The sequence below is a fragment of the Mus musculus genome, chromosome 3 (genome assembly GCF_000001635.26).
Source record: "Mus musculus strain C57BL/6J chromosome 3, GRCm38.p6 C57BL/6J".
Classification (NCBI taxonomy): Eukaryota; Metazoa; Chordata; class Mammalia; order Rodentia; family Muridae; genus Mus; species Mus musculus.
The window spans coordinates 134,611,451-134,631,506 of NC_000069.6; positions in this window are offsets into that span (position 1 = coordinate 134,611,451).

Sequence of the window (20,056 nt, forward strand, 5' to 3'; positions counted from 1 at the left end):
CATGTTGTTGCTGTCAACATCTTTCTTCGTCGGATTCTTCACACTCTACTTTCTGTTCCCATTTTTATTCTTTCTCTCTTATTCACAAACAATTCACGTTTCAGCAATATAAATTAATAAATGTCTTTTATTCATTCATTTAAATAGCATTAAATTCATTGCAAATCTTTATTGTTTGATTACAATATGCTTGACTGTCTGTGAGCGTATGGGGTTACCACAGCAAGCACACTGAGAAGAGAAGGAGGAGGTAGGACACACACACACACACACACACACACACACACATACATACACACAGGAACTTGTCCCTTGAGCCACATTTGCATATTTAAAGGGAAACTAGTTTTCAAGAGGCATCAATCTTAAATATGCTCTGTCCTGTGTCTGAAATTGATAAATTAAACATACGAGGCGTATACTTTTAGTGACTGGGGTACTGAGGTATAAAAGGTAACAGGCACCACAAATGTAGGGATTTCAGTTGACCTACATTGCCTATAAGGATGTTAGCAAGCATCTGTTGTGGTTTTCTGCAGCCTGACTGTTCTCTGAGGTTGCCCGGGATACAGAAATAAGTAGACAAAGCCCTCACAGTGAATACTTTAGGCTCATAAAGAAACCTTAGAAAATCAGCTGAAGGTAAGAACATCTGCCTTGGTTATAATGACAATAGACATGGAAGTAGGAGACTGGTGGAGAAATTGCATTATGGGTAAGCAGCACAGCTCTTCAATACAACTAAAATAGAGTGTCAACATGATTAGACTCTCTAAGGTTTAATTGTGAGTAGTGCTGTTAGACACTGTGAAGCTAGTGCTAGCCTGGGCTGTCAAGTGAAAAAGTCACCGGATGTAGAGATGATATTTTTCGTAGGCTTGAGATTACTAGTTATTATTGGCAGGAGGAAAGGGAAACACTGACTGGGAGAGATGGGCTCAGTCTTACTGAGTGTCCAATGGTTTACACTGTTCTTGACATATGTACTGCTGTTAAAACAGTTGATAAAATACCTCATTATTTTTTAGGTTAATAGGGATGATGATGATGGTAATAATACCATCTACTTCTTGGAGTGCTTTTAAACCCTACGGAAAGCAATATATGAGAACATACTTTTTGTTCCTTAGAGAGTACACAAGAGAAAGACAAGTAAGCATCAGAAAGCCCTTATGTATTACTAATTCAGAAAGGTACCCAAATATTGGCATTTTAATGCTGAAAATAAATGTTAACCTTTTATTGACAACTATGTGTTAAGAAAAATTATTAGCAGAATTTATAAGCTCACACACGTGTGTGTGTATGTGTGTGTGTGTGTAGTAATTCATGTAATATTCAAAGATACTTTCACTTTGAATTGACATAAACTGCAATCTATAAATATTTTCATATTTTTATTTGCCCACTGTGACAAGAGTTGTGTGGCATTCATCTGTGAAAATAAGCAGTAATTCACTAATTACTAATAAGCAGTTAGGAGCTAGCCTGATTCTTGAGTTTCATCTACATGTTTCAACGCATCAGGATCTGTTACAGGCGCCTCATTTTTATCAAGTCTATGCTCTCCTGTGCTTTCTGTGAATTTGTAATAGATAAATTTCTAGAAAAAAACCCCACTCTTTTATCTATATGATGTAAAATATTCCTACCCTAGAAGGTTCATATTAGACCATGTTCATAGTTAAGCCACTTGCGAATTCTCTGTCAGTATTGAAACGTTGCCTTCTATGTAAACCTTCTAATTGCTAGTGATCCTTAACCATTATCTTAGATGTATTAGATAAGTGAATTTTCCTAATTTCTAGAATTTAAAAATATATTTAATGTATCTGTATCCCTCGTGTGATATCTAACCCATAGCATACCTTTTAGCACTTAGCAACTAAATACATGGTTAAAAAAGATAACCTATCAATGCAACAGAAGACAGAATAACCTTCAAGTTTGATAAATCTTTTGTATTAGTACATGTTTGTCGAAACAGAAGGAAAGGACTGTAAAAAAAAATGATGCTTATGGACTCCAGGTGTATTACTTTTCTCAAAACATTCTTATGGTGGTAGAATAGTCTTCCTCAACAAAGATTAAAAATTACTGAACCTAATGGCAGGAAAATTTGATGAAGATCAAGGCTCTAAGTACCACTGCCTTTGAGGCTAATGCTCAATGCAAATGAAGTGATCAACAAGATTGGAGAGGACCAATACATTTACTGACTTGGTAACGGGATTCTAAGGTGTATATTTTTTAAGAAACAAGTATGTTATGAGAAACTGCCCAGATAAAGTACAGTAAGAAAATCTTGAGCCCAATCCATGAAGGAGGTAAAGAAACTAGTCATGGACTATGTCAGTACACAAGGTCAGACAAGTTCTTGAAATGCAATGAAGAATACAGTTCACAGTATATTAGGCTGTGCACAGAGGAGTCAGTCAATGAAACAGGTTCTGAGGCTCATAAAAGGAAGCAGACTTGGAGCAAGAATGAAAATTGAAAAAAAACCTGATTTTAATTAGCATATTTTGTACATGTGTACTTGAACGTATTTTTGCCTGTGAATTTCTTCTAGAAAAAGGTGAGGGGATAAGTGAAAAGAGAAAGAATTATTGCTCGTGGTAAAACTAAGCTTCTAAATATCCAAGGCTATAATATTTCACCAAAGGTTTACAAAAGTATATGTTATTATCAACTAAATTTCATCTTATTCTGTGTGGGGTGTTAAAATTTATCAATGTTATATATAGGTCAATTGCTAATAAAAGTGTGTTTTCTTCTGATTAGCTTATACTCCTGGTTTAAGAAATTGTCTTGAAGATTCTCTGTTATGAGGTACATAGTTTTTTCATATTTAAATCAACAAACTGTTTCTCATCAACAAAAAATTTTTGGAATAAACTGAAGTCAGAGCATTCATAAAGATTTACCAACTTCCTTCATTAGAGTTGATTTTCTAGTTAGAGTTACATTATCATATAGCCACATTGATGTATAAAGTGGCCCAGGGCCTGCACAAGCTTGTGGGAAGTAGAAACAAGCTTCCATCTCTAATTGGATGTGCTATATATAATGCAATGGCAATCGATACCTAGAATTCGAAAAAGACTCCCCAATGACCTATAGCAAAAAGGTAAATAAATACAAATGGGTACTTGGACTGTTTGTCCCATGTGCTAAGAATTCTGAAATAGCTAAGGTTCTTGTTTTATTTTGCAGTCACTCTAAGACATGCTAAGAGAGAATGTGTCAGTTCTATGATAGGAGAGAGACACAAAAATAGTAAACTACTTCTTTTAGTGTGAAGAAGTGTGAACTGATACCCTATTGGGTCCTAGAGTGGGTCTTCTTTTCCTTTGGTTCCTTGATTTAATTGCTGACAGGAGGAATCAACAAAGAAAAGATTGGAGTATGAGAGATTGCTAAAGATTAATTTGTTAATTGAATTAATTATCCATCCACACTGTAGAGAAATGAGATTAGAGATTTTGTTGAATTCTCCCTCTCCCTCTCCCTCTCCCTCTCCCTCTCCCTCTCCCTCTCCCTCTCCCTCTCCCTCTCCCTCTCCCTCTCCCTCTCCCTCCCCCCCCCCTCTCACTGATTGAAAGAAACTTCTCTCTAAACAACAATATTCCTAACTTGCTGGCTAGGTGGGTGATTTCATACCATGTACTACATTTAAACAGGGCTACAGAAAAGACCAACACAGCCTTATGTGTATTACATGTCAAGTGTTCCAATATATTGGTGGTGATCTTTTTGTGTGTACTGTGTTACACAGGTTGGTGATGTTATACTGCTATGGCTATTTCATAGTTCTGCTAGTATCGCCAAGAGTGATGAACAATAGTCACTGAAGAACTTAATTTACTTAATTTAGGTTTCAGTTGAACATGTTCTTTCATAATTTCATACATGCATAAAGTGCATTCTGGTTGTTACAATCACTCACCCTCTCTACCTCCCACCCCATTAAGTGACCCTCCCCCCTACAATTCCCTTTTAAACGTTCATTTATCATTACCTCATTTATTAGACCCAATAAGTTGAACCAAGATCACCTGTATGGCCACGAGCCTTGAAATATCCATTAGAGCCCTTATGGGCACATTAGTGGGTAAACGACTAAAGACACCGACTGCCCCTCACCATGCATGATTTCTTGTTTGTAAGTTCAGTCTCTTTTTTCCCTTTTATTGTATATTATCTTTATTTACATTTCGATTGTTACCCCCTTCCCAGATAACATTCCCCCCTGGAAACGCCCTATCCCATCTCCCCCTCCCCCTGCTTCCATGAGTGTGTTCCTCCACCCATACACCCATTCTCACCTTCCAGCCCTGGCATTCCCCTACACGGAGGCATCGAACTCCTTCAGGCCCAAGGGCCTCTCCTCCCACAGATGTCCAATAAGTCCATCCTCTGCCACATATGCAGCAGAGCCATGGGTCCCTCCATGTGTACTCTTTGGTTGGTGTTCCAGTCCCCAGGAACTCCAGGGGGGGTCTGGCCTGTTGACACTGTGGCTTCCTCCATGGAGCTGCAAACCCCCTCAGTCCCTTCAGTCCCTTCTCCAACTCCTCCATCAGGACCCTGCGCTCAGTCCAATGGTTGGCTGCGAGCATCCTTCTCTGTATTTGTCAGGCTCTGGCAGAGCCTCTCAGGAGTCAGTCATAACAGGCTCCTTTCAGCATGCACTTCTTGTCATCCACAATAGTGTCTGGGTTTGGTGTCCCTATATGGAATGGCTCCCCAGGTCGGGCACTGTCTGGATAGCCTTTCTTTCAGTTGCTGCTCCATACTTTGTCCCCATATTTTCTCTTGTGAGCATTTTTTCCCCTTCCAAGAAGCACTGAAGCATCCACATGTTGGTCTTCCTTATTCTTGAATTTCATATGGTCTGTGAATTGTGTCTTGGACATTCCGAACTTTTAGGCTAATATCCACTTATCAGTGAGTGCATACTGTGTGTATTCTTTTGTGACTGGGTTAGCTCACTCAGGATGAGATTTTCAAGTCCCATACATTTACCTGTAAATTTTATGAAGTCATTGTTTTTAATTCACCAGTTGTGTTGGCACACACTGGTAGGATTTGCTGAAGGAGGCAGAGGCAGGTGGGTCTAGTCTTGTATTGGTCCATTGCAGACAGTCACAGATGCTAGGTGGCTGTGACATCACTGGCTCTGCTATTCCTATAAGTCAGCATGTCTCAGCCCTTCCACTCTTACTTTTTCTTTCACCCCCTATTCTTGCAGTGATAACTGAGACACTCCTGAGCTTCCTGTTTAGGAATTAAAAAATAAAGTATCATTTAATTTCAGAAACTTGAGTATCTATACCTCTCTCTACTCACTAGCACTGATTACAAAGAGACGCTCCTCTGATTAAGGCTGAACGTAACATATGACAATGGGTATAAACATAAATATTTAGAAGGTAGCTTAGCATCATGAGGATTTAACTTAATAGCAATTGTAAGCTTGCCCCTTGAGTTTAAGAGTCCCACTATGTGTGTTTTATTATTGTTTTGTTTTTACTGGTTTACTGTATCAGGCATGGAATCTCTTGTGTGGAGTAAGCTCAATTCAATGAGAAAGCAATTGATGTATTCATTAACAGCAATTGATTTATTCATTAACACTAATTAATTTATGCCATTATTGCACAGACAGTCATATCATGCTTAGAAGTTTAGTATTGTAGCATATATGGGTAACTCATTTAAAATATTTAGTTTATTACTCACAGTATTGCCTTAGAATACTCCCCAAAGTGAAAAAGTTAAGGCCATAATTCTTCTTATCATTTAATTTAAAGAATATTTCCCAAATTACACTGATCCAAATACTATAAAGCTTTGTTTACTCACATGGAAGAAAACAACGGATGTAGTGCTGCATTGTTAGACATTGACCTTGTGGTGATTTGAATAAGAATGACCCCCAGAAGCTTGCATTTTTGAACAATTAGACATCAGGGACTGTCACTGTTTGAAAATAGTTACTAAGTGTGACCTGGTTGGAGAAATTGTGTCACTGGGGGTGAGATTTGAGGTTTCAAAAACCCATGCCAAGCCAAGAGTATCTCTCTCTCTCTCTCTCTCTCTCTCTCTCTCTCTCTCTCTCTCTCTCTCTCTCTCTCTCTCTCCACCCACTATGGATTAAGAAGTAATTCTCAATTACTGCTGTTCCATGCTTTCTGCCCTGCTGATAAAGAACTAAACCTCTGAAACTGTAAGCAGTCCCCAAATAAATGTTTTTTTTTTTTTAAAGAGGTACCTTGGTCATTGTATCTCTTTACAACAATAGAACAATGACTAAGGTAGTACCTATTTTCAAAATATAATAAAGATTTTTTATTATTGTATTTTTGCATCATTTATCAATTATTATTGCATCAGTTATAGAATTTTTTGGACTCCCATGGTGTTTAATATCACAAAATTGTTTTAGAGAAGCTTAGTTATATCCTTCCATCTTTATCTATTCTAAAATACAAGGTCCACAAGCTTAATAAAAGGCAATATGCAGTGAAGACTAAATACGTAAATTATACACAACTTGGTTAAAAATCATTGGTGTAACAATGTTCCTTGGTTTAAGATTTAAAATAAAGTCCATTGCACTTGGACTTTAACTAGCAAATGACAAATTTCCTTTGTAAAACTGTGTTATGTTCTGAATTTTCTGTCCAGCTAGTCTATGAAGTTAAGTTCTCACTTTAGCTCATTTTGTTCAATTTTAGCAAGAGTCTTGTAGGGTAAGATTTTATAAAAATTTCTCTCCTCTCAGCATTTGGGGGGAAAAGCTTCTCATTCGCTATCTCTGCCACCTCACTACCTTGGCTTACCGTCATCAAGAAGCTTATAGGATAATCACTCTAGTGTGGATGCCCTAACCTTGATATTGCTTAGTAATTTTCCATCCACTGACATCCACTCTGCTCTTTGGTTATAAAGCTATATTTGACCTTGCTGCATTTAGTACTTAAGCCAATCTCATTTTCTGTTTGCAAATTATCTTTGTGACTATCACCCTCAACAGCTTTCTCATGATCCTTAATAAGTATTTGAATATGTTTTCTTTTACTGTAGATACTTACAGGTCTGACTGTCCAAATCTGTTTTCTGTATTGATAGCAGTAATATTGTGGTTTTTCATAGTGAAATACACCTTAGATTCCTTTTAGTCCATGAACCTTACATAAAGCTGAGCCAAATGCTACAGAGTGATTAATTCAAGGACAGGCATATATGCAGCCCAGAACTGGTGATCTTCAAGTCCTTATATTTTGTATGAAAATATTTGAAAGAGAAAAATCTTTCCACCAAAAAATAGAAAGATTATATGAATTTGAAAAACCCCTTAGTCTCCCTATAGAGAGTTTGTATGTTCACCCTCCAAAGTGAGGCAGATCTGAGAACAGCAGGTTCAAGGCTGGAAGTGTATGAGATGTGGGGCTTTAGTCGTGTGCTTTCTGGTTGGATAATCTGATTTATTCCTTTTACTTCAATTGTTTTGAGATGAGTTTCTGTTATTTTCAATCAGGAGATACCTAGTAAAGACAAGGCTTTTGGTATGTAAAAGGGGGCGAATGAGCAAGGCAGAAGAAGATGAGAAGGGGAGAGAGAGAGAGAGAGAGAGAGAGAGAGAGAGAGAGAGAGAGACGGAGACAGAGACAGAGACAGAGACAGAGACAGAGACAGAGACAGAGACAGAGACAGAGACAGAGACAGAGAAGCAAAGTTATCCAAATTATTTCCAATTACTAAACTGCACACAGATTGAATTCAGGGAACCATGTTTTGATCCAAATATCAGACAGTAACAACGATCCTCCTTCCGGTATTCAGGTCCCATGTAATACTCAGAACCAATCAGGAGGCTTGAGCTTCTAAGGTGCTGTGTCCTGAGAGCTACAATCAGCATTTCATGATAATGAGCACACAACACTTGAGCTTCAATATACTTGAGTAACTACCGTGTCAACTAAAACCCCGAACTTTGGATGTCATTTCTAGCTTTGAAGATTTATTTATTTATTTTTCATTTGTGTTTATAGGTATTTTGTCTTTATGCATGTCTTTGTACTTGAGCCATGCAGTGCCCACAGAGGCCAGAAAATGGAGTCAGATTCTATGGAAATGAAGCTAATGTTTGTAAGCCAGCATGTAAGTGGTAGGAGCAGAACCAGTGTCTCCTGCAAGAGCATCCTGGGCTCTTCAGCACTGAGTTATCTGTCCAAGTTGGGATGCTGCTGCTAAGGCTAACGCCGACATTTAGATCACTGTGCAAAAATGTCCTGCATTCTCACGACTTGAAGCTTCAAATCTAAATGGAAAGAGCTGAGAGAACCAAGGCACAATCAACCAAGGAGTCATGCTTTCTGCCTGTTCTTTACCAACTTTTCAGGATACCTATTTTCTGAATTATTTGTCTCCTTTCATGTAGTTCTAAATTACTGTAAGCAAAGTTTGTGCTTGCTTACAAAAATATTTTTTAAATATCAATTGATAATAATAATTAAAATCTTTGTGTGATTACAGAGAGAAATGGCTATTATAAATTTCAACTAAGCCCCACATCCTGCTTGCTGGAGACTTCCTATAGATGCCATTTGCCAATCTACATGTACTAAAATTAACTGCTTTACTACTTTTGACATATGGTTTTCTTTCAGTCTGCATTTAATACTTTCCAATAGAACATTTTAAATGCTTCAATCAGTATTTTTCAAGTACATTTACTTTAAGTTTACATTGTGTAAAATGAATTATTAGCATGAAAGAGAAGGTAGCATTTTATCTAAGACCAGAATATGTCAAGGTGAATAACAGAGTGTTTCGTACTATATGACTCAAACCTAAGTAGCAATTCTAAATTTCAGTTTTAATATCTCTCTGTACTCTATGCCAACCCCACTCCTATCATACAAATTCATATAGGGAAGCCCTTACCCACATGTTCTCAGAATATGACTGTATTTCAAGACGGACTATTTTAAACTAAGGAAGTCTAATAGTTGGAGAAATTCATATCTAACATTTTAGAGTCTCCATTTCAGCTTAGGTTTCTTCCTCACCACTTCATACATGGGCATCTCAAGACCACCCTTTTATACACTGCTAAAATTCACAAGCTTCATTATTCTAAAACCTTGGTGCAATCGTCAAGAACTCTGTCAATGTACAGCCTTGTATTCATGGAAAAAAAAAGAAAAAAGAAAAAAAAAAACCCAGCACCAACTAGTGGAAAATTCCTCTGCCATCTGGAGCTGTAGCAGACTCCTCTTAGATCATGGCTGAAGTGGCCTACGAGTGCCTTGGTGTCTGAAGCCAGAAGAAAACCCTTGAGTAGCAGTGATTGAGCGAGTAGTGTGTCCTGAAAGCCCTCTCATTTCAGATACTTTCTTTGCTAAGGAAAGTCTTTCAGATGAATTTGCATGTTAACACTCTAGAGCCCTCAGTGGGTAATTTCTGCCCTCAAGGTACCTTTCCTATTGTCTAGGTCCAAAGCATAGGACCTTCTTTCTACTAGCTAATTTCTTAACAAGAGAAGGTCAGCCAGAAGCAGAAATAGATGTGGCCTTCAAAGGCCTACCCCTCAGACACGACATCCACCACCCAATCCATATTTCCCAAAGCCTCAGTATTTTTAAAATAATGGGATTAAGCACTCAGAACCCGAGTCTGATAAAATAACATTTCTTATGCAAACCTTAGCTGAGCATTGGCAGATGTGGTACAGTAATATGGCAAGGGTGTTACAAAAGTTGAATGAATGAACAATTAGACAAAGAGTTGGGATAGAGTAGAAAGAGATGTTAAAACTGAAATTTAGAGTTGTTTTTCGGGTTTGAATAATATAGTACAGGTCTTCTGAGGTGTTTTACCCTGGCAAGAACCTGAGTCAGGGGAGGAGATGAAGAGGAGGAGGAGTGAGAGAAGGAAGAACTATTGAGTTCAACTTTTGAGACTTACATTTGGAAATAAGTACTTACATTACACTTACATTGTATAAGCCTGGCTACATAAAAATGGCCCCTACATTTCTTCTTTTACATCCTCGTGTATATTATTATTTCAAGATCTTTGCTCTTTTAAATTATATAAGAAAAAGAAATGTAGAGAAGATATTTGTTTGAAGGGTAATTTTTTTCTTATGACAAGATATTTCTCATGCATTAGTCATATGGGCTTTCTGATAAGCAGTGACCCCTAAGACAAGCACTGCAGAGATTGCAAGAGTAGCAAGCAGGAAATGGATTCACAGGTCTCTTATACTGTTCTGTAAAGTTTTCCAAGGAAGGTTGTTTGCTAAAGTAATATATTAGTCGAAGAGTTGATGGCCACAGCTCATGCTACAAAAGATCGGGGGAGAGGGAAGAATATCCTAAAGATGCCACATTTAACCACATCACGAAGGCATTCTGTACCCAGGTAGACATAAAGTGGAATGACTCTAGCAAAGCCTAAAGACAATGCTCCAACCAAGGTCCTTCCACTTTGTGAGAAATAATAAACTCTAACCAATACAAGGGTTTTCTCAGAATCATAGGAATCAAACAACGTCAAAGTTACAAGTTAGAATTAGATCCCTAATAACATGTTAGAACCATTTACCACAGTCTGTGGCCATTGGTGCAAACAGAGTTCAAGCAGTATTTCATTCAGTCCCAAGCAAAGAAGCCTTTCTCATGCAAGTGTATTAGTGGAGTATAAGCAATGATGTCTTTCACCCCTGTGTCATAAGGTGCTGGTACAGATGAAATATTAAACACTGCTTCAGCTTCTCCCTCCCATCACTTGAGAGCTACAAGTAGTTACTAACCCTCCATCCACAAACCATCTGTACGTTCAATGGCAATGCCTTCTTGCTCTACTGCAACTGTGGTAATTGATTATTTTATTACTTATCCCCAGTTACCTCTTATTTTTTCTTACTTTTACAAAAACGAAATAAGTCATGTGACTTGTTAGTTGAACAGCTTCAATATTTCCCAATTTTTATACTACGAATCTCAAAATCTTTTATCGGGATCTACAAGACCTTGTGATTCTACTCATGGGTCTCCCTCAATTACGTCTTGTATTTTCTATCCCTCCAGTAGCTCTTTTCAATATTTAACTGGCCACAATTCCTCTGAAATTGTTCTCTGTCTTGTCCATAACTGTATAATGTAAAATGTGAATAGATCATACTCTTAATACTTAGAATCCCAAGTGGTAATTAGAGTCTATTTTAAACATCAAATAGAACCTCTGTTTAACAGTATGTTAACTAGCTAATAGGAATAAAAACTAAAATATAAACAATGGATAAATTATTGAAAATCTAGAATAGCCTGCATTAAATGATTAAGAAGGGGAAGTACATAGACAAGAAAAGCAGGATGCATTCAACCAGTGGTCTCATCAGAAATAATTCAGCTCAAGTAAACATTGGGAGATGTGTATAAAATTTTAAAGGTTCAAAAAACAAACAACAACAAAAAAAACCAAACAACAACAACAAAGTTTGCATCCAACAGAAAAAAATTACTTCAAAAATTAAGGTTGATGTTTTTTCAAACCAAGAAAGATAATTATAGATACAAACTTCAGACAATCCTGGGAAGTCCTTAATATTGAAAAAACTCTGGAAAAAATAAGAGAAATGAACAAATCCACTAATGAAATGAGGAGTGCCACGGGATTATGTTTATAAACTGCTCAAAGTCTATGGGAAAATATTAAAAACAAAAGAAATACATAATGCCTACTTCAGTGATTGTGAAATCGCCAAAACAAGATGTTTAAACACTGCTATAGGTTCAGAAACCAAAAATAGAGCTCTGTTCATGTGTTCAGTGGATTTTCATCACTGATGCTACAGCAGTGAAAATGGTCAAGGAACATATATATTCTCTCAGTGGAGTCAGAAAAGCTGGATACGCAAGGTAAGTTGGATGTGTCATTGTCCTAGTAGCCATGTGATAAATGTTTTGACTTCATTTTGATACTAGAAGGAGGCAGTATACACTCAAGACGCAGATCCCAGAGGCAGATCTTCTTACTTCTGCCCATTAGATGAATGCTTTTGCTCTGCCTGTGACTTTTCAGAATGTACAGTCTGACATCCTTATCCAAAAGTTTAACAGCAATGTCTTCACTGTCTTCAGGAGAGGACAGTTGTATGTCATATATAGTTATACAAGCAGGTAAAATATGAGATAGCCATTTTAATAATTACGATCAAAGATTAACGTATTAGGATCCCTAAGCAAAATCAGACAATTGTTTGAGACAGAAACATCACAAAAGACGCTGAGGGAGACAATGGATGACTCTGTGAGTGACAGTCACTGTGCTTCCATAAAGCTACTTCAGCAGCATTCATGCACAGACTGCTAATATTGCCGATGGCTTCTTCACTCTGATGGGTTCGAGATTTTATTCTCCTTATAAACTTAACAGTTAACCTGCTGAATAGATTCTGGAATAAGACATGAGGCTACTGGGTTAAGAAACAAATGCCTGGAGCTAGAGAGATGACTTGGTTCTTAGAAGACATACTACCCTTGCAGAGGACTTGAGCTCAGTTTTCAGCACCTACATTGGGCAGTTCACAACTGCCTTTTCCTTCAGCCCCAGGACATCAGATGTATCTATGATACACGGGCATCTGTGCTCAACATACCAACACAAATCACATACATACAATTAAATATAAAAGTAAAACCTTTATCTGGAGATGGTAGTACACATCTTTAATCTTAGCACTTGGGAGGCAAAGACATGTATATCTCTGTGATTTCTAGACATGCTAGTATGCATATCAGGGTTAAGATCAGTCAGAGCTACTTAGTGAGACCTTATTGAAAAATAAATACATAAATAAATGGATAGGTAGGTAGACATAAATACATAATAGATAGGTGATTGATAGGTAGATAGATAGATAGATAGATAGATAGATAGATAGATACTATACAGATATAGATAATAAATAGAAGATAGATAGATAAGTAGATTGATTGATAGTAGGTAATAGATAGATAATAGATATAGATTGTAGATGATGCATACATATATACATATATGGATGGATAGATGATAGATACATAGAAAATAGATTGATACTTTACAAAACAGCAAGCAGAGTGAGTTTCAGTTGTGTTCTCCTTATGCATCCCAGTTCTTAAAAAAAGTAATATAGAACACTTTAATTAGATTTCACGCACTTTGTGCATTTGGGTCAGCCAAGACATCACAAACTTACAAAACCCAAGTCATTCACAGAGTGCTCCAAAGTTCAAAAATAAAATGCTGTGCGTTTTTCCAATGATGGACATTACTTTAATTGCATTGGGTGGATGATAAGTTCTATCTCTGTTTTGTAAGAAGGAAACCAAGTTCCATCCTCTGACCTAGCTTCTAATATTGCTTAATAGAGGATGTCCCATAAATATGCCCAGTAAAATATTCAGAAATGCAAGAAACCATGGAAAGATATCTCCCAACAGTAAGTTTAGCTATAGAAACGACGTAAATGCACTGATGCTGCTATTTATATGTCATGGCATGCAAACCTGTTCAATAACTTCAAAAGCATTCTCTCTTTGAAGGATAAAAGGTCATTTTAAAATCACTAGTGTTGTTAGCTTCATAAAGTACTATGAAGAATATGATGAAAAACTAACTCACAATTATTATGGTAGGTTACACACTTGTCTTAGTCGGGGTTTCTATTCCTGCACAAACATCATGATGAAGAAGCAAGTTTGGGAAGAAAGGATTTATTCGGCTTACACTTCCATACTGCTGTTCATCACCAAGGAAGTCAGGACTTGAACTCAAGCAGGTCAGGAAGTAGGAAGTAGGCCATGGAAAGATGTTCTTTACTGGCTGGCCTCCCCTGGCTTGCTCATCCTGCTCTCATAGAACCCAAGACTACCAGCCCAGAGATGGCACCACCCACAAGGGGACCCCCCCCCCTTGATCACTAATTGAGAAAATACCTTACAGCTGGATCTCATGGAGGCATTTTCCCATCTGAAGCTCCTTTCTCTGTGATAACTCCAGCCTGTGTCAAGTTGACACAAAACTAGTCAGTACAACACTCAACTTCCATTTTGAATAATTTTTTTTACATATTGTTTAGGGCATGATGAGAGGTAACCATGACCAACAGTCATGAACTTCACCTTAAAAGTTGAAACTTTAAAAAAATAAACTAAAAAGATAAAGTACTGTGAGAAAATATTGTATAACAAAATAATATGAAATAGATTTTTGAGACATTTTCTTGGAATTTACAACCAGATTGCAAATAATCTTCCTCCTAAAACAGTGTAGTTAAAAACAAATAATCTATAGAAAAACAGATCAGCACTAAAGCGCAGACATGACCACAGGCCCCGTGAGGACTGTCTCAACTAAAAACTCTGAGGCCAGTTTCCTCAGTTTTAGAAATAATATCGTGATCCTGGCACTGGTTTTGAAGTAATGAAGAACATGGAGAGCAGCTGAGACTTGGCACTGTGGGTGAGACTGGAATCCCTGAAGAGATTCCAGGAGAGGCTGGAGGTGAAAGTGCAGCCCCAGTTACAGTGAGGGACCCCAGCAGTTTTAGAGATGCCAGTGCTATAGGACAGCCATCAAGAACAGCATCAACAGTGGAGCTGAGCTGGTTGGAGCTTGGAAGACATGTTGTTTGTGCTGTACAGGGCAGAGCTGGAGAATAGAATGAGTCCAGATAATTGAACATTGAGTTATTTACAGTGTTGGAGCTTGAACTGAGCAAATATCAACTGAGAAAATGCCTCCATTAGGTCCTATTAAAGGACATTTTCTTAATTAGTAATTGATGGGGGGAAGCTAGCCCATTGTTGGGGAAGCCATCCCTGTATTAGTGTCTATCAGAACATGGACTGATCAATCACAAGGAGCAAGCCAGTGAGCAGCACCCCTTCATGGACTCTGCATCAGCTCCTGCCTCCTCTCAAACATACAAGTTTCTGTCTTGACTTCCCATGATGGACTATGAGCTGGAAGTGTAAGCTGAATAACCCCTTTCCTCCCCAACTTGCTCTTGGTCATGGTGTTTTATCACAGCAATGGTAATCCTAACTAAGACAAAAGGAGAACAATTTGGAAAGGAGAAGAGACGAGGGTCAGGGTTATGAATCTGGATGACTATAATCAAAAAAACATAATATGGTTTTGGTTCTCCTTCTTCTTGAGCTTCATGTGGTCTATGAATTGCATCTTAGACATTCCAAGCTTTTGGGTGAATATTCACTTATCAGTGAGTGCATACCATGTGTATTCTTTTGTGACTCGGTTACCTCACTTGGAATGATATCTTCTAGTTCCAGCCATTTACCTACGAATTTCATGAAGTACATTGTAAAGAGAGATGGATATCCCCTGAAAAGCAAGTTATCTTTGGACCCTTAGTGAGAGTGAAATTTAACTAGAGGGCCAAAGATATGTGTATCTAACGATTTCTGATCAAGGTATGGCTCCAGCCATTATTGTCTGGCAACAGTTTCAGGGTAATCTGACAAGTTAGAACTGTGAAATCTCTTTGAGGAGAAAATGCCCATGTTTTCCCATCCCAGCACCTTTCTCTTTTCCCAGCATAAGGTTCCTGGGGGAAATTCCCATTGCTCTGGCATCCATTGTTTCAATATTCTGATTGAAAGAAATAAGGATCACCAAAATATCATCATCTCTGCCATACTAATTACAGAATCAGCATTGAGACTGAGGCACATCTCCTTGATGGGTATGCTGTACCTTCTCAATGGCAGGGAGATGCCCACAGTGACAGTAACTATGATGTGCACAGGAATGACTAAAATAAGGCATGTGGAACCCACAGCCTCCCCCCAGATAACTCCTTTATAAGGAGTGAGAATAATATCTTGGCAATTATTGTTTTTCACCGAATCTGTCATTGGATAGATTTTTTTTTAATTACATTTTCTTTAGTTGTTTGGATTCTCATCCCATAAATGTTATTAAGAGTCGCTCTATTTCTTCAGTCAGTGGGTTGGACCAATTTAAAAAAAAAAAACCATGAAACTCCTTCAGAGGGTAGATATTTTTATGAGGAGGTTATGACTAAGCTCAAGACCAGGAAACTTTTCTTCAAGATTCAAAATGACAATAAATTTCTGGATACTTCTATTAAAATATATTATTTTCCTAGAGTCACATGAGAGATGAAACTGTCAGAATATTATTGTGGGTGAGAAAAGGGACTATTACATCTGTTCTATTCTGTCTTTAATGAAGCCTAACCCTGGGCCATTTTGGATACCTATGTCTTTCAGTTCAAACCTTACGCAGTCCATAGTCCACAGCATTCAGTTCTATGAAAACCTGCACTTACAGATGTTAGCTTCTGTAGTCATTAGACAAAATATACTGCGATGGAAATTTTTTGTGTCAGCATCCATCTCTGGTAAGTGTCTCTGGTCATGTGACTAAGCTCAATGAGAATCTCGAGACAGAGTAAAAACCAAAACACAAAATGCCACAGGAATGATCTCTCTCTCTCTCTCTCTCTCTCTCTCTCTCTCTCTCTCTCTGTGTCTCTCATGCTTCCTTATTTTTTTTCCTTTCTTCTTTTTCTGTTTCATTCAGTTTCTTGACTTATTCCTAATTGATTGCATTGTGTACTAAGGAGATACTGTCTCTCTGTTATCATACTGTGTATGATATTATCCTTGATCTTAAACTAACCAACTTGGAGGAATAAAGGGGGAAAAGAAAAGAAACATGTTAATTTGTCTTTTCTCAAACATGGAATACTCTGACTGTTACACAAATAGTAATTTTCTTTGTTATATGTTAAAAGTGTTAACAATTAGCCAGAGAATGGGAAGAAATGATCTGTGGGGAACTCTTAAGGGAGTGCGAATTCCAAAATTAATTTTAAACATCTATAATGAGGACAAGAATAGAGGAGAGACAAAATGAAAGGAAAGAGAAGGAGAGAAGAAATGAAGGAGGAGGAAGGAAAAAAAGCTAAAAGGAACAACTGATGCTTCCCGTTCACATCCGGGATGTCTGTCGGCCAGCTCAGGATGTCTGTCGGCCAGCTCAGGATGATTCCCTAGTCCAGAGCACCAGGTATGACCAATCCCATGTTTAAATAGGCCTGCTCCAATCCAGGTCTCTGCTAAAGGAAAGAATAAAACACTAGGAGAGAAATGGATCCTGTGGCTGACAAAACCACAAATATGCCACACAATTTCTATGAGCTATTAAATATGTAAAATTAAAGGAGGGGAGAGAGGTGGTGTTATCAAATCCATTGTATACACAAAAGTGAAAATTTCAAGAAATATATTTTAAAAATTCTTCTAAAAGGCTTTCAATACAAGATGGACAAGATCCCCCCCCCCGTGTGTGTTTGTGTGTGTGTGTGTGTGTGTGTACTTTTTACTGTTTTATATTTTTGTTTTTTAAGAAAGGAAAAAGAACATAAAGTTGGATGATGGTGGGGAATCTGGGAAGAGTTGGGGGATGGGAAAAATATGATCAATATATATTACATTCTGATTTTTAAGAGATAAAATGAATTCTAATTCCGTATTCAACAAAAAAAAAAAATCTTCAGAAAGTGACCATTTTAAAATAACATTTTACCATTGAGAAGAAGACATTGAAGAAATGATGTATGTTTCGAAATATTTTGAATTTAAAGACCTTTCACATTACCTAGCTAGGAGGACAGACAAACCGTGATTTTTTTTTTAAACAAATATCCACATATCATTCCCGTCTTCCAGACCTGGAAATGGATTTTATAGCTTGAGAGCATGACAGAAACATCTTCTGCTGGATTTAAAGGCTGGCTTCATGGTCGCATGAAAGAAGATTAGGGTGGGTGTGGGGAGAAGCAGGGCTGGACTTCCGTTCAAACGCCTCAACTATAAAAGATGAGTCATTGCTGCGGGTTAGTCAAGCTGACCCTTAGTGTGAAGGAATTGCAAAATGAAAAATAAATAACTCCACTGACTTAGAATATATGCCATTTCAGGGAGAGGGAGAGAGAGAGAGAGAGAGAGAGAGAGAGAGAGAGAGAGAGAGAGAGAGAGAGAGAGAGAGAGAGAGAGAGAGAGAGAGAAAGAACAACCCTTTGTGTTTGCTCTGCTAGGAAAAAAGAAAGAAACTGTGTATCTCTTAAGTGATGACTGATTATTTACCTATGAACGAGGCCATCCGTATCTTTATAGCTGTAGCTAAACACTATGTCCCTGTCATCAGTCTCAGCAAATGGAACAGCAGAAGCCCCCACAGAAGCAAGGGTGCAAATCCCTTTATCTGTCTTTGATTATATCTAAACGGGATGGTTAATGGGCCTTGTGCTGAAGCTTCTAGTAAATTGGCCATTTGCTTTCACGAACACATTCTGGAATAGCTTCCAGGAAAAGCAGGCAAATGAATTAATATTTACCTCTGTAGCCATGATTTCCCCCCATAGCTCCTCTTCTTCCCCTTGAGAATTATAGGAGAAAACGAAGAGCAACGAGTGCCACGGAGCCGCGATCTTCCAGTGCCACCTAGTGCTGCTTTTATTTCTGAACTGCGCTGGCAATTTTTATTAATGGCTGAGTAATTCCAGATGTTTTTGACTTACAAGACTGAAAGCTACTCAATCTTTATTCCACATGGAATGCTTCTCAGTAATAATTTCTGCAAATAAGAAAATGAAGGAAACAACACCCGGGCATCATGGAAGTTTGAAAGGGAACCCAGGCAAGATATCTTTAACTTTGTTTTCTGAAAAGTTGCCTTTTACAATTCTGAGCTCTTCCCAGGGGAACACTTTCTCCCGCTGTCAGCATTCGGTGGTTGCTTGCAGTTCTTTGTCTCGGGTTGAGTCTCCTTGAGTGTAGGGTGATTCTTCCACACTGGGTGTCGATTCCTTCCACTTAGGGTGTGGATTTCTGTTGTCAGCGCTCAGGTCATGTTTGGGCAGACGAGGGAGGAAAATGACGTAATTACCATAATCCCAAGAATGTTTTAAAAAATCAAATCGCTACCAAAAACTCAAGAAAATAAAAGCCATTTCTTTGATCTAAAAAAATACAGTTTGATCTATGAAAATAGCTATCTTAGTTCTCTAATTTGACAGAGTCCACTAATATTTAATGATTTTACTACCCAACCATCAAATAGCACAGATGAGAAATGTGAAAAACTCTGGCTGGTTGGTTTTCTTCTCTATTAAAATGAGGTTTTTAACCCTGCAGCATGCTAACCTTTGTTGTAAGGACTTTCTTCTCCGTCCATCTGTGTAAGTTCTGCTGCGGCTGACACTTTGTTCATGGGAAAGGAAAAGTGAAAATAAACAGCCTTTGAATGCAGTAGATGTGTGTGCGTGTGTGTTATGTAGGGTATGCAAGACATGTGTGCTGTGTCTGTGTGATGTGTGAATGTGGAGTATGTATATGTGTTATGTGGGTGGTATGTGTGTGTACATGGTGTGTTGTGTGTGTGAATGGTTTAAATGTGTTGTTTGTGGTGAATGTATAGGTGTTATATGGTATGTAGTATCTATGGTGTGTATACATGTGTGGTATGTGTGGCGTATTATGTGATATGCATGTATGTTGTATGTGAGTGTATTATATGTGGCATGTGTATGTCTATGAGTGTGTGGTGAATATGTGTGTGTGTGTGTGTGTGTGTGTGTGTGTGTGTGTGTGTGCGTGCGCGCGCGCGCAATGGAAGCTAGAATTCACTGAACCTGGACTTCGTAGAAAGGCTAGGATGGCTAGCCAACAAAACTAAAGGATGCTTTTGGTCCTGCCTTCTTGGTGGGGGAATGTATGTGTCACTGTGCCAGGATTTATGTGGGTGGTGGAGTGGTCATGTTTGTGGAGTCAGAACTGCCAACTTCTCTCACTTTCCCAAGAAGCCTTCTCCCTATCTTTGATTGTTGTGGACATTGATAATGCTGTTGCACAAGAAACTCAGCTCCACCTTAGTTTGACAGCATTATCTATGCTGAATTGCAAAGATAAAGGCACTTCCATAGCTACAAGATCTCCAAGTT